Source organism: Leuresthes tenuis, unplaced genomic scaffold, assembly GCF_036924035.1.
Source record: "Leuresthes tenuis unplaced genomic scaffold, fLeuTen1.0.hap1 SCAF_1, whole genome shotgun sequence".
NCBI classification, from domain to species: Eukaryota; Metazoa; Chordata; class Actinopteri; order Atheriniformes; family Atherinopsidae; genus Leuresthes; species Leuresthes tenuis.
Window position 1 is genome coordinate 5,034,195 of NW_027325355.1, and position 15,897 is coordinate 5,050,091.

Sequence of the window (15,897 nt, forward strand, 5' to 3'; positions counted from 1 at the left end):
CCAACCAGCTGGGAAATGCTTGCTATCCAAATCTTGCATCCTTCTCTGGGTTCCCTTGTTCATGTTGTAACTTCTCTTCATTTGAAGGTGACTCAAAGATAAACACAGATTATCCCAACATTTCACACACATGGACTTTAAGAAAATGTGTTCATTGTCAGAGCTTCTTGTGCCATGATAGTTAATTGTTAATGTCATTTTTTCAGTTCCCTCAAGTACTTCAAACACAGTCGGACTTTGGTCACTTTTTGGGGTCTAAGTTGTTTTCCAATGTGCAATTTTACTGTCAAAAGTATTTTCAAACCTCTGATTTTTTTAAAAGAAATCTGTGACAATTTAAGTTTTGATTCATGTCTTGTCTCGTCATTTCCTGTTTTATTTTGAAATCACTAACGTCCCTCTCCTTTCAGGTACCTTGCCCTTCCTCCTGAGTCTGCGTCTGATTGTCTTCCCTGATTCCAAAGTGTTTCCAGCTGTTCTCCTTGGCTCCTCTTGTGCTCTAATAGTCTGTGTCTCCCTTGTCTTGTGCCAGTGTGTTGTTTCCACCATGAGCCTCACCCTCGCCTCTTTGTTCCACAGCCACAGCTTCCTTCAGCCTGCAGTCGAGCGTATCCTTTGTTGTAATTTATTCTTTATCCGTAGCTTTAGTTTTATTACGCTCAGTTTCATAGCCTGGTTTTGTTCCTCTGTTCTTTTTGGAGTGATCTTTGTTGTAATCTTTTAATCATCTCCGTTAGCGGAGCTTTTGCGTTGGTTAATTGTTTTAGTTTCATAGCCCTCCGTTAGTGGAGTGATTTTGTGTTTTGCTCTTGGAGGATCTTTGCGCCGCCGTTATAGGTGTGCTGATAGATAACTGTTAAGGTTTCATAGTGCCTCTGTTTCTGAGAGAGCTTCTTTTGTTTAAGTCCGCCTCGTTAGGAGAGCTGCGAGTTTCTTATCTTTAATAGCTCTTTGTTTTCCTCCTGGAGTGGAGAGGCTTTTGGTTTGATCATTTTCACAGCTGCACTCTCCTCCTCCATAGTTATTGAGGAGAGTGCTCAGGAGTTTCACAGCCCCTTTCTTTGCTCTGTGAGCAGATCATCAACCTGTTGTTTATATGAATAAACAGTCTTGACTTTGAACTCGACCCTGCATCTGTGTCCTGAGGCCTTGAGAAAATCTTGAGACATATTTTTATTTTGTCTAAATTGAAGTTTTAGACTAATCGACGAGCAAATTGTTGGTCAGGAACATCCCTCGTGGGTCCAACTCGCCTCAGCTGAACTCAGATGGATCGTCCCAAGAAATCTACAGTACATCCGATGTGATAGAAGTACAACCTACAACCCCTGTAGAGCTTCTGTTGCTGCTCTCTGTCACAGCTGTGGATTGTTTCTCCAGTCAGTAACTTGTTTGCTGCTCTGTCAGATAATGCAGCGACACGTGTTTCCTACAGACTGTCACAGACATTTTTGTGCTGTAGCTTTTGAATGCTGCTTTATCGACAGCTTAATTTAACTTAAAGCAGCACTTTGCTGCTTGTTTCCTCCTCTCTCCCCCTGCTTTTTCTGCCTCTGCTGTCACTATCAAATAAAGCAGAAATGCCTCAAAAGAATCTTAAATGTTTTCTAGACTGATGTAGTCCAGCGGCTGGCTTCCAGCTGTTAGCATCACACCTTAGCTTAGCGCAGATCATGTTCACTTTTACAGAGTATGCCACTGACTTGTATCCACTGCGATTGTTTGAGCTGAGCTGAGCTGAGCTGAGCTGAGCTGAGCTGAGCTGTGATATTAGGAGCTGAAAGGCAGCTGCTGGGTGTACAGGAACAGAAAGAGACTGATCATGTTGTCTCACTGTGAAAATGATGGAGAAAGGGTTAACTCCCAGATCCTCCGAGTATTCCTTTAATGCACAAGGCTGGAAGGCAGTGTGGGCAGGACAGATGACATGGTGACAGTTTCCAACGTTTCCCTGCTGTAACATCATGTTTTTGTTGGCTTTCATCACAGGATTGTGACACTGAGACCTGGGCACAGGTATCTGTCGGGCTGCTGGCTGTTGCCCGTGAAGATGTGCAGCTCACTCCAAACCAGCTGCACCTTCACCCGGTGTCGACTGGCATCATTGCTGAGGGAGGTATGGTGATGGATGGTCTGCAGAACCTGCCTGAGGCTCTTTGCCTCGTCTTTGGACTGTCACATGCTGCACATCTGGACCCTAAAGCATGAAAAACACTTTCTGTCACTGCAGGGAAGTAAATTGCTGCTGATATCAGACACACAGCTCACACAATGAAGGAAGTCTTCCTGCTCATGATGACAACCATGAGATTTTGAAAGCTGTGGCTTATTTGGAGAAGAAGTTTAAACCTTTAGAAGCTTCGTTTGTGCAGTATGCTGATAAAAGCCATAAATGTCCTCAGCTGACTCTCCTGTTGCTGGCCAGCCTGTTTCTTTCTGAGTCGACTCCGGAGCAGCGAGGTCTGTCGTTCCCTCATTTGCTGTTCCTGCTAACAAGCTGAAAATGAGTGGACAGCATGTTTATTCTGTGGGTGCAGGTGGTGAAGGAAAAGTGACCCATTCCTCTCCGGTGTGTTACCCTGCAGGGACACTCGGTGAAGCGTGCTTTTTACTGTCTGACCTGTGTCCGATCGGTTTGCTCTGCAGAGATCTGATGTGCAGATTTGTCTAACCTCTGCACCAGATGTTCTGCAGGTGGTGAACGTCACCGACCTCCACCAGGACACATTTACTGGTGTTCGTTTGAAGCTCAGCAGCCCTCGTGTGTATCAGTGGAAACCTGAGGACACACCAGTGATAACAGATCTGATGCAAAGCGTTTGCAGCATTGTTTCTCCAGTAGACTCAGATTTTATCACCTTTAGATTCACGCTGCACTGCTTCTGCGTCTAACGGGCCTGACAAACCTTATGAAGAGAACTGGTTTGGTGTGCAAAAAGAACCTTTTGTGACCGCTGATCTGTGCTGGAACACGTCTGCTTTGCTGGTAACTCTGACACCGGGCCAGGACAAGCTTTACATTCTCTACCACTCTGAACCTCGTGTTTCACTCTGAGAACACAAGACAAATGGCAAAGGACAGTCTGTGAAACAGAGAAAACACGTGTGACTGGACATTTAGTCCAGACAAGCACACCTTTTGTTTTTTTCTCCAAACTGATGACAGCAGAAGGCACATTGGTCCATGGTGGAAGCTCTTGGACAGAGTTTTAGTTATTTCTCACAAAGAAATATTCTTGAGCTGAAAATGGTCTCATATCTGGTATTTGGACTCAAACAAATCTGTTCTTCTGACACCACAGAAAGCAGAATTAGAGGTAGATATTTCCTGGAAACGTTTGCAGCAACAACTGCGATTAAAAAGTTAAATCTGTCAGGATGATGCTGCTGTCTCAGCTGAAATCAGCTTTTAATTCTATCTTGTTCTTTCCCTCTCAGAGAACACTGGCAGAACTCTTCTGTTCGATGGGGCAGACCATCACAAGGTCCCACCCACCTGCAGAGCCTGACTGAGCCAATCCATGTTGCAGCTTATTGTTGGAAGTAACCAGGAGTCTGCTGTATTTGAGCTTTCTGACTGCCCTGATCCAGATGTTGCTGATGTGGCGTCTGCAGCGAGTGTTCCTTCAAGTCATCGTTGTATTTAGTCATGATGCAACTTCTTGAAATGAACTTGAACTGATTATTCTGGTGCTATCATGCAGACATGTTGACTTTGGATCTACCACAGAAAGCATGGAGCGCATCAGTGATGGAACGCTGCCTCACGCTGTTAACTGGAGCTTGATAGTCAGAGGGAGCCGCCTCCACCGGAGCGATGTGAGCTGAACAGCCTGGCCTTCAGCTGGGCTCTTCCTCCCATTAATGATGACAACAGAGAAAATCCTGCAGCATGCGGTCTGAATAAATCAAAATGAAATGAAGTACATGTGGAGAAAGATTTGAATGTATATTAACTGCAGAACAAACTGATCCAATCGTCTCTTTTTTCCACCAACAGCTGCATCTAAATGATGCTTTGCAAACTCTCTGATCCTTTCTGTAGGTCATCGAACGGAGACCAACACAAATAAAGCAGCTACGTCAGGGGCTGAAAGACAGCGGGGTTCCCAACATGATCAAAGAGCGTCCTGCCCCAGCTGCTGTCCTTTTCAAACATCTGCACAGCCAGCTGTGGACTCACAGGCTGCTCACCTGAACATGCCGACTGCTTCCATCAGTACCAGCAGGGCTTTTATTGGGATTGTACTTATAAAAGTGGAATAAGGCTTTAAGTGGAACATGTTGCAGTTCTATCATTCAGAGATTACAAGCCTCCAATGTTCTATCCAATAAAATGTGCTTCTATAAAAGTGCTGCTCTGTTCTGTTAATAAACCCTTTCAGTTTACAGCCTCTGAGGCTGTTTTTACTTCTCAGACCATCCTGAAAAGGATCATGAGGCCGATGCCAGATAGTGAGGATGAGCACAGCAGCCTGGAGGAGACGTGCAGCTCAGGCTTTCTGAGAGACCACACTGAAAATGCTCAGATTGTAAATGTTCTCTCAGAGAAACAGACCTGAACAATGTTCATCTCCTAAAGCTGCTGCTGATTCTTCACACTGACTCCATATTTCTGAAACCTGGTGGTGGAAAATCTACCCGGTAACATGATGGAAACATTGTTTTATTTTACCGCAGAAAGACCAGTTTCTTTTTACAGGTGAAGCAGAGATTCTTTGATCTTTGGGTAAAGTTGAGAAAGTTCTGCTGTTCAGCATCTTATTGGCAGCTTTAAATACTTCTGACTGTGTCTCTGTGGGCTCCTCTCAGGAACTGCACCAACTCCTGAAGCTGTGGACAGGTTGGAGTATACCTCCCCAGCACCTGTATGCAGGAGTTCCTCCTGAAATGACCACGCCTGTAGCCTCAGCCTGCAGGACCTGCTGAAACTGCCTCTGAAGAGCCAAAGCTAGCAGACATTCAGAGAAAAGCTCCAAGCGTCTGTTAGAAGTACAGACTTTGGCTTTGGAATGATCTGATGTGAATAATGTGAGAAACTGAGCGTCTTTAAGGTGAACATTTCAAAGTTGTAGCAGTTAGTCTGTTCCTCTGTTTCATGCTGCTCATTGAAGGCTGTGGAGCAGTGAGCCATGTTAAGGCTTTACCTCATTAACTGGAAGTGTGTGAGGTTGGTAACAGTTCAGGAGAACTGAGAACAAACATTTCAGTCTGAAGTTTTATTTACAAATGTTAAAGTTTGGTTAATAAAGACGATTGAACATGAAGTGTTTGGTGCACTTTTCCATCCAGCAGTGTGTGAACGTTGGTGAACTCGTCCAGTTCTGCTGTGGCTGCATCAGCTGCTGTGGTGCGGCTGCATAGATGTGGAGTGCATCCATGAAGGGAACATCGGGGTCAGGTGACCTGGCCATGTTCTCGCTCAGGTGTCCTTCAAGCTGCACTTGGGCTCCTTCAACTCGGTCCGTTTCACCTCCGAGGTCATCAGAGCCGTGTGGTCCATCCCAGTCAGTCCCACAGTCTGCCTCCACCTGAACACAAATAAAACACCATCACAGCTTTAAGCTTATTCAATATTTTGTAGGCTTTCTTGAGACTTAAACAAAAGCTTTGGCATCTTCAGATGTTTCACTGAAACATTTTCAGTTGCAGTTTTAAACTGTGAAGCTATGAAATCAGTTCTCCTCAGTATAAATATTAAGTTCTGTAATCTTGCCAAATCATTGTAGGCCTTTTAAATGTATCATTTAAATAATGGCTCCTGATATGATGCACTCAGCTGTTTTAACACACCTGATCAGGATCCTGAAGGTGTCTGAATGATGTCCAAAGCTGGTGGGGAGACTGGCTGCCTGCTGCTCTCAGGCCGTGATGCTTCCAAGCATCCATGAAGAAGGCAAGTTGCCTCTGCAGCTGAGGCAGAAAAGCCCAGTGGAGAGCAAAGAGATGACTCATCATCAGGGGTCAAAAGCCCTTCTCTCTCCAGGCTGAGAAACAGAGTATGGAATGGGTCAAGGACTGGAACGGAAACATCTGTCCATCAGCGTTCTATCCTGGAAGAACAAGAGACATGATTCAGAGAAACATTCCAAGCAGGAAGAGAAGATGTTTCTGCTCTGAATTAGAACTTCTAGCTGCTGGATGTTATGACTCTACAATGAGGAAACTGATGCTCATAAGTTCAGTGATGGCTTTAGAAATGTGTGTCCAGCCTAATCTGGTCTTGGTGGAGCACTCGCCTGAAAAACTAAGTCTGAAAATGTTTGATGCTGCTGCAAAGACAAACAGTTCCATCACATCACGATCCGTCACAACAGAAAGAAATCCTCCTCCTCCTCCTCTGTCTCTAACAGAGCAGCAGTGTATGTGGACCGTCCTGCTGGCACTCTGTCCTTCTACAGAGTCTCCTCTGACACACTGATCCACCTCCACACCTTCAACACCACATTCACTGAAGAACCTCTGCATCCTGCACTCTGCTCAGTTCATTCCTCTGTATCTTTATAGAAAGTGTCTTTCTGTCTGAGAAACACTCAGTGTTGAGCAGAAAGTTCACTCTGCACATACCTGCCTCTTTCATTCAGAAACACATTTTCAGCTTCATGGATTCATGGAGGGATGCACAGATATATCGTCCTAACATCGGTATCAGCCAATACTCAGCTTGTTATCTGCAATCGAGGAATCAGCAAAAAGGATAACATGAACCGATGGCATTGACTGATGTTGAGCTGGTGTTGCAGGAGCTTTGCCCTGAAACTGACCGGCTTGGCCTACAGTTGCAGATTCAGCAAATATCCAGTAGATGGAAGCTTAATTCCACAGCAGGCAATCTACTCTTCACAAGAACATTTTGTTTGGGTTTACAAGTACTGAAGTCATTGAGTAGGTAAGAGTTTAACTTTTGAAACTGTGACTCCATTCTTCACCCTGGGCTGGGACTCCTGCCCCTGGAAATCTCCTTGACGACACCTCCTCCTGAATCTGATGAATAGCACCAGAAGTCATCTGGGACGACCTGGCTTGGCACCTCCTTCCACCACAGGTGGAACTGCCTCGGCCGCCGGATTAGTGGCACAATGTTCAAGGAACTTAGCTTTCAGAGCAGGACCCAGACCAGCGAAGAAGCGTCGAAACTTCTCCTCTCTTTGTGCCACATCTCCATAGTCGGGAAATGCCTCCACGACCAGCAAAAACGCAGACTTGCTCAAACAGGTTGGATGAATCCTCGCGAGCTCACCGTAGTAGTCGCCGCCATCTCCCGTCCCTCCAGCCAAGGAAACTCTGGCTTCCGTCACCAGCAAATGGAGCGGGTAGATCCACCAAACAGAGACCAACTGAACTTGACAGGGTCATGTCTCCACGCCGCGTCATGCTAACTTAGCCTCGCGCTAACTCACACAGCAAGCTAACTTCCATGGACCGGCAAAAGTCTAAACATATAAAAACATCAGCTCTGCCACCAATGTAAGCGAGCTTGCTGGGTTAATTCAACTTAACACTTTAAAATAAAAACATTAATGGAGACTGGATACAGAGTTTAACTTTCAGAACCTGCCGCCCCCGTTTTATTACTCCTCCCAGAATCCTCGGTACTTACTGCCTACAATACGACAACTCTAGCCAATGTGAGAGGACTCTTCACCAAAAAGCCAAGACAATGTTTCTGACAGTTGAATCGTACTGGAGTCCGCTGGAGTCCAACAATGGTAACTGGGATCAAGCACCAAAAATACAAGAGCGAGAGATGTTCATTGGGGCTCCAAACGTGTCTGATGGACGACTGTTTGGTGTCTCAGGTCCCAAAGATGCTTGAATTAGAAACTGAAGGCCAAACTACACACTGTTAGGTTTAAGCTTTAACATTTGTATCAGCCAGTAAACCAGTTGGGTTGTGTGTTTTTATAAAAAGTGTCACTTAAACTGTGATCTGTCACATTCAAAACCTGGATAGCTCAGTCGGTAGAGCTTCAGACTTTTAATCTGAGGGTCCAGGGTTCCAGTCCCTGTTCAGGTAATGCTTTCTTCAAATATGCCATGGTTACTATCATCTTACACTTCTATGAATGCACCGTCAGGTAGACTGATCAGTATTAGTTTAGTACAAGTGCGTTTACTTCATTCATTTTTGTTTCCTTCTCCTGAGCAACGACTGTTGCAGTGGGTGATTTGTGGATGCACCACACCCACCATCTGTATCTAACAAACATCCTAGAAAAGTCCTGATGTTCTGCTGCACAGTTCGTGAAGCAAGAACGTCCAGATTTTTTAAAATGAAAGAGGACGCGTTTTCTTTTTCACATGAATGCAATGCAATTACAGGAAGAACCAGAGGAAACCAAAGCAACTGGGTGTAGCAGAGCATGATGTCTTCAGAGGATGCTTAGTATGATTATTCCCCCGGCTTTAACACAGAGATTGTTTGTCACCTGGCGTGGCTGTAGCTCAGGTGGAATCAGCAATCAGGAGGTCAGTGGTTCAACTCCAGCTTCCAGACACTGAACCCCCAATGTATCCATCAGTGTATGAATGGACTAACCCATTGTTGGAATGCATGTAGTTATGTGTAGACTTAAGATGTGCTGTATGAGTGCATGTAGTGTTAGAAGCACTTTGAGTGGTCAGTTAGACAAGAAAAGCACTATACATGTCCATTTACCCACATGAGCTGAAGCAACTCATGAAGTTAAGAAGGCATTTCACTTCAAAGACAGATCACAACATGAACTGGTGTACAGCGCAGAGCCATTATTTATCTTGCATCTTCTAAAAAGTCAGGCAAATCTCTTCCTCTGCAGATGTAACTCGACATTTAAACGTCTGAAGGCTGGTGCAAAAAAATATAAAATAAAATGTCAATCAAGTTTATCAAATCAATTCACAATTTTAATCATACAATTCAAAGCCCTCTGCTAATCAATACAAACAGTTTATCAATGCCTTTACAAGTTTGCAAGCGTTTTCATGACGATTATCTTCCAATCGAGGATATTTCCCTGAAAAAAATGGCAAATATATCACAACTATTTTCATTAACTGACTTAAAAACATCACGCCTCAGTTACAGTTTACATCAGTTCCATTTTTACACCCACCCCTCATATGTGAATGAATTACCATACAATCTATAATCAGAAGAAGTCGAAGTAAGTTCCTCATTATTGTCCCATTATTTAGAACAATATTATTCAGTCTTTAAAAAGACACATTAAAGTGATAAAATTCATTCTTACAAATTAGGACACAAACTGTCTAAAGAGCATTAGCAGATACATCAACATATGTTTGGATTTTCTTATTCAAAAGTGATGAAGCAAGTCTGCAGCTATGCATGCGACACAAAGAGGACAAAGTCGGACACAGTGTTCACTAATTTGACCTGATCAAAGCTTCCATCTCACAGATGAATTTGAGTTGAAATTTATGATCAGATGTGTCCCAGCTCTGTGTTGCGTTCCTTTTAGGGATAACCAGTGCATATGGACCTGATTGACCTATCTCCTGCTCCACCCAGTACCTTAAAATGTAAACATGAGCAATATTAATAGCGTTCATAGTACAGCTAATGTACTTAATTAAATCAAACAAGTTCAGTGTTGCAAGAAACAAACAGCTGACATCAAATCCTGGTGAAACAATAGTTTATACTTTGAATTTGCATTAAAACTAAATCCTTTCTTTTTCTGTCTCAGCACCGGGCCGTAGTCGTGGTCAATATTTATTTTTACTTACCCAAGAGTGTCGTTGCGTCCATCAATCCAGAACCAGGTGTTGTCAGTTTCTTTTAACCCAATCCAGTATCCATGGTTAGGGCTCTGGTAATACCGGATGTTTTTACTGACAAATTCCTGGAAGTCATGACATGGCGGATCATCGGAATCATTCACACTTTAGTAAAGGCATCAGTTATAATAATTCAAAAGAAAATGGAAATTTGGAAAATGCCATTTATGCTCTTTATAGCTCACCTGTTCTTGCAGATTATCAATAACAACCAGATCTGCAGCTTTGTCTTTGCAATAAGTTCGACTTTGTGGCCATGTCTTCCAACTTGGGGGTTCATCATAAAACAGGTAGCACTTTTCCTGGTAAAGAATCCAGCCGTCCCGACAGGGCTGACACTCACGAAATGGGCGGAGAAATTGATTAATTATTAAATCTAACATGTCAAAATCAAATGACAGCCTTTTTAAACTGACTGAAATTATACGGATTAGACCAACTTGGATTTTAATGAATGTGATTTAATTGGAATCTTATCACAATGAATTGGATTACAATTAGTTTAAAATGGACTGTAGTTGAAATGCCTCGAGATAACATTTGTTGCGATTTGATGGTATGTAAATAAAACTGAATGATAACAAATGATAAAACCTTAAAAGACTTATGACTGTTACCCTACATGAGGAACTATAAATCTATCTACTTCTAATATTTCCATTCTGGAGCATCTTTTTTGGCAGGACGTTTTCTTCCAGAATAAATCCAGCAGGTATAAACTCAAGATATTAAATGTTTTTTTCAACTTTATTAGTTGCGTTTCAGGTCTGAAAAATGTTTTTAAAAAGTTGTGATTTGGGTTAGTAATAAAGAAAATTAGACATCAGATGATAGTTATTATGATTTGGCACAAAAGATGTTCAGAGGAGCTAAAGTTTGTCCTCAAATGTGATTAAAAACAATGTTCCTCAGAGAAAGACTGGAAGGGATCTGCATATTTCTGCCTCTACAGAGCAGAATATCATTAAAGCATTCAAGGAATCTGGAGGAGTTTCAGTGTAAAGAACAAGGGAGCAACCCTAAGCTGGACACCCGTGACCTCTGACCCCTCAGACGGCGTTGCATCAAGAACCGTCATTCATCAACAGCTGATAGAAGCACATGGACAAGGGATTACTGTGGAAACTTTTGTCAAGCACTACAATACAGAGTTCCATTCACAAGCTTTACTGTGCAGAAAAGAAGCCTCAGAAAAGAGGCGGCGTCCACTTCTCTGGGCTCGGAGGCATCTGGGATGGACCATCACACGGTGGAAACGTGTACTGTGGTCAGACCCATCAGTATTCCAGATCTTTGTTGGAAGAAATGGAGCAAAGAGCAAAAGCAGCATCCAGCCTGCTGTCAGCAACCAGTCCCTGCAGCCAGGCTCTGTGATGGTATGGGGTTGGATCAGGGCCCTCGGCAAAGCTCATTTCCACTTCTGTGATGGCAGCATTAATGCAGAAAAGCTCACTGAGATTTTACAGCAACATATGCTGCCTTCAAGGCCACATCTTTTCCAGGGACGTCCAAGCATTGTTCAAGCAGACCATGGAAAACCACATTCTGACACATTCCAAAGGCCTGGCTGAGGAAGAAGAGGGTACGGGTGCTGGACTGGCTGCCTGAACTTTGAAATGACAAATATGGTTATGTGCCTGAACTGCTGCACAGTTTAAGATGATTTTACAGGAAGAAAAGCTCTTCATCACTTGATATTCTCAATGCCTGAATGTCTTTTCAGTGTCATGAGAAGGAAGATTACAAAGCTTTACAGGCATGCATTTTACAGGCCTGAAATGCATAAAGAGATATACACGACCAAGATGACGAAACAATGATGTCAAGGCTACTTTTTTCTGTTTTGGGACTCTCTAAAACAAGGCTTCTGAAAGCAGAGGGTTTTCTGATCAACATGAAACTGATGTTTTAATTCTCACTTTCTGAAGAAATCAGAAACATGACATCAAAATTGAAAATGTTGATGCAGGTCAGACGTTGCATCAGGGTTGAAAGGTAAGAATGTGTTCAAAATGGTTTAAATCTCTTTAAAGAAGGCAGAGAAGATTTTACTTTTGGACAAACTAAAGTAACACACTGGGGCGCACTGGAACAGTGATTTCCATGTGTTATGATTGGAGTGTGGAGATGGTTTGCTTTGTATGTGTTGCAGTTAATTCATATGGTGGTTATTGTTTCAGGGTTGGATTTCTGCGTATGTTGAGGATTGACAGTGTTTGTGCTGATCCTTTGGAGGGGGGGTACTGTCTCTTTAAGAGGACGAGTAAAGTGGGTTGGTGTGAGCTCATGTAAAAAAAAACGTATGCTTGTGTTGAACCGTGGACCGTTTGGATGGATTAAAAGTTGCAAAAACGAAGATGGACGTGGTTTTTGGCTGTTCATTTTGAGGGTGCAACACATGCAGAACTGTGAGGTCATAATGAGTGATGACATCACTTCTTGTGATGTCAGCAGCGATGGTGCTCTGTTCTCAGTCACCAGTCATCACGTGTGCTGTTCTGCTCTCTTTTTCAGATTTATGATCTTAACTGTAAATAATATGCAGCACATGTTCATAGAGCCCAGGCAATGGTGGGAAACATGGATTGTATGAATGCTGTGTGAAATGTAAATGAAAACAGAAGCAGTGACCTGCAGATCCTTTATATATATGTGATAACTGAATCTGAATGTATCAGTGTCCAGGTCAGTAATAATGTATTTATTGTATGTTACGGTGCTCACAGCTGCTTTCTGCACGCCTCACCTGGAAGTATCTTTGAAGCTGCTTTGTATGTTGTCTACACTGACTGTGAAGCAAAAGTAACACAACAGCCACATCTTCAGGCTGTTCTCAGTGTTTCCAGCACAATCATTCAGCTGTTTTCATGCATCAACATAATACAGTAATAACAGTGTAGTTATAGTTGTTTCTATTCAGAGCTGCTTACAAGCAGAATGGGATTATTTTTTACGTGTCAACATACAGTGTATAACATCATTTCTAGTAAAAATCTGACTGTGAAAGATGTTAAAATGACAGAATCAGCATGTAAATGATAAAGTGTCTTCCTGTGGATGTTCTCAGATATGTACAGTATGAACACTGTGATCCTTTCCCACATGTCCCAGTATGTTTGATTGTGTTCCAAGTGAGGGTCAGACTGGAGAAAGTGTCATGAAGCTGTCACCCTTAAACAGTCAATAAAAGCTCTTAATACAAAAGCATTTCAGTGTCATCTCTATAAGTAATGATGAAAGAAGCAAAAGCTTCAGCTGCACCTGCTGAGCTCTACTTTCCATATTGTCTACACTGACTGTGAATCAAAAGCAGCACAACAGCCACATCTTCAGCTTGTTGTTGAAAAGCTGTTCTGACAACATTCACAGCCCAATAAGCAGCACAGTGACAGCAGTGTAGTTGTGTTTGTGGGTCAGAGGAAATCTCAAGTTCCAGCCATGTGATCCAGAACAACCCATGTGAGTGAAGGACAGACTGCAGCACTGATAAAAATGTCAGTTTGAGATGAATTCACAGGCATCAGTGTGTCAGCTGAACTGAAGGTGAACTGTTTGAGAGCTGAACACTGACAGGACTTTGTTTGCATGATGGAAACATGATGAAGAACAACATGACAAACTAAATCCATCATGTCAGAAGACAGAGTGGGAAAAGAATGAAAGTCAGCAGAAATTCAGCTCCATTATTGAATGAAGTCAAACACATTGAAGAGTTGGATCAGAGTTGAGGAGCTGTGTGGATTTGTAGTTGTGCATTTTCATCCCAGCTGTTAAACAACAGATAACAGTGTGTGTTACTAAATTCACCACCAAGCTGAATGTGTTTGTGGGAACATGAATGTTTTTTAGTCTTTCTGCATCATGTGACCCCGATTTTAATCATCTGCTGTCAGATTCAAATCAAGAATCATGAAACCACACAGCAGCTTCAGCTGAGCTGTCAGTCAGCAGCAGCGGTCTTATCTGTGGGCCGCAGGGGCTGATGGGAGCTCTGAGGAGCTGTTAGAAAGCACGTGGCCCTGGTCTGATCTCACAGCTCGTCCTTGTTTGGCCTCAGCTGCATCAGAGCACCACTTCTCCCCAGGTTCACCAGAGGAAACACCACTGCACAAAATGCTTTTCCTCCCAGCTGCTGCTCTGTGCTGTCTGTGTTCAGATGAGTGTTTCCAGCCAATCAGGAGCCAGCAAACTCCACCTGGAACACACACTGTCACACTGACCTTCATCTGTCTGTCTGAGTCTCTACAGCGCTGGTTGCCATGGCAGCACAGCTGATCCAGGACCAGTTAACACTGACCAGGAGAGTTGGTCAAAGTGTCTCCTTCAGCTGTGGAACTGACCAGTGTGATGAAAACTGGATATACTGGTACCAGAAGAAAGAAGCAGAAACATTCACAGTGATTCTGGATATTAATAAAGATAGTGGTGATGATTATAAAGGTTATGGTCATCCTCAGAACGATGATTTATCAGCTGTGAATAAACAGAACGGCTGTGAGAGAGCAGTAAACCACAGCCCAGGTTCACATATTTCACCTCCATCTCAGACAGAGTCACAAACATACTGAGATGAGGGAGTTTCTTCCTCTCTGCTGTCTTTATTTATATAACTTTTATTCAACTTTTTCTTCTTCTTAAGAGAAGTTTTCTGAAGGTTCAAAGATAAAAACTGTGAACATTTCAAAGATTTGTTCTGGAAAATGATCCAAATGAAACTTCAATTCACCATAAATAAAAGCAAAACATTTTAAAGACATTTATTTAATACTGAATGTTTTCATTCAAATGACAGACCAAAACTCCTGCTTTGGAGATGAACCCTCTGTGTAATGCTTCTCACAGTTAAATTTTTATCTGCATTCTGGTGGTAATGTCAACCATGACATCCAGCAGCTCTTTTCTCCACCTCTCGGCCAAACTCGGTAGTTCTTGTGATGAGAGATTTCAACTCGTGTAACCTCTCCCAGGAACTGACAAACTCCAAACAGCTGGTGACATGCGCCATGCAGGACAGCAACACACTGGACCACTTCTACTCCACCATAAAACCCTCATACCACTCCATCCCCCACGCTGCCCTTGGACACTCCGACCACTGCATCATACAGATGGTCCCCACATACAGGCAGCAACTGAGAAGGGCCAAACCATCCAGGACTACAGTAAGGAGGTGGACTCCAGAGGCAAGGGACATGCTTCAGGACTGCATGGAGTCTACTGACTGGGAGTCACTGAGGGGCCCTGAGGATGACGACGGCAGCTTTTCTGACACTGTATGTTCCTGCATCAGCTTCTGTGAGCAGGTCTGCCTCCCAACCAAAACCATCACAAGGCACAATAACCGAAAGCCCTGGTTCTCCAAGCAGCTCAGAGAGCTCAGGCGCCGGAAAGAGCAGGCGTACAGAGAGGGTGACATGGACACATTCAGACTGGCCAGACAGGGCCTCAAGAAGGCCATCAAAAATGCTAAAGAGGACTATAGAGCCAGACTGGAGAGTGATTCAGGCACCAACGACCCTGCAGTTGTGTGGAGTCCCCTCAGAACCATCACAAACGTCCCCTCCCCCGGACTAGCTGACGATCTCAACACATTCTACACCAGGTTTGAGAGACCCCCTGCTGCTCCATTGTCTATATTATTGAATATATCCTCTTACCTATCCTTCTCTCCTCACTCTCCTCAATCTCAAAACTATCTCTCACTTAACTCCCCAAACTATCTCCAAACTATATTAATGCTTTCCAAACTCTAGTATCCAAACTATCCAAACTCAAAACCTGAACTGACTGTAACTCTCCATAAAAAACACACATTTTAAATGGAGACTGGACGTTTATATACCTGTCAATACTTTAGACAAAATCTGAACCGCTTCCTGAAGCAGTCACGTCGTACGGCCGCATAGCGAAGCATAGACATATACAGTAGCGAGCCTTCTGACGTCATCATTTTCGGCTCCTCCCCTAAATGCAGCAAACCGTTCCCTCCGTTACTCCAGACAAGCCTCAGTCAGCACGTCTCTGAACATCACAACAGGAAGCTGCGTACAGGTAAGTCAAGAAAATAATACATGTAGCGGTCAAACATTTGCAGAAATGCCTTCAAATTGCTTT

The 15,897-nt window shown here is 43.4% G+C and overlaps 2 protein-coding genes and 1 non-coding gene across 5 annotated transcripts in view; 2 read left to right on the forward strand and 1 right to left on the reverse strand.

Annotated features, from left to right (window-relative positions):
• Nucleotides 1-15,897, reverse strand: part of LOC140294513 (protein NLRC3-like) — a 1,060,349-nt gene that overhangs the window by 796,225 nt on the left and 248,227 nt on the right. The gene's annotated exons all lie outside the window — the stretch shown is intronic.
• LOC140265576 (uncharacterized) overlaps nucleotides 1-15,897 on the forward strand; it is a 180,399-nt gene that overhangs the window by 73,095 nt on the left and 91,407 nt on the right. The gene's annotated exons all lie outside the window — the stretch shown is intronic.
• On the forward strand, nucleotides 7,945-8,017 carry trnak-uuu (transfer RNA lysine (anticodon UUU)). The gene has a single exon. It is a non-coding gene; the product is annotated as a tRNA-Lys (tRNA).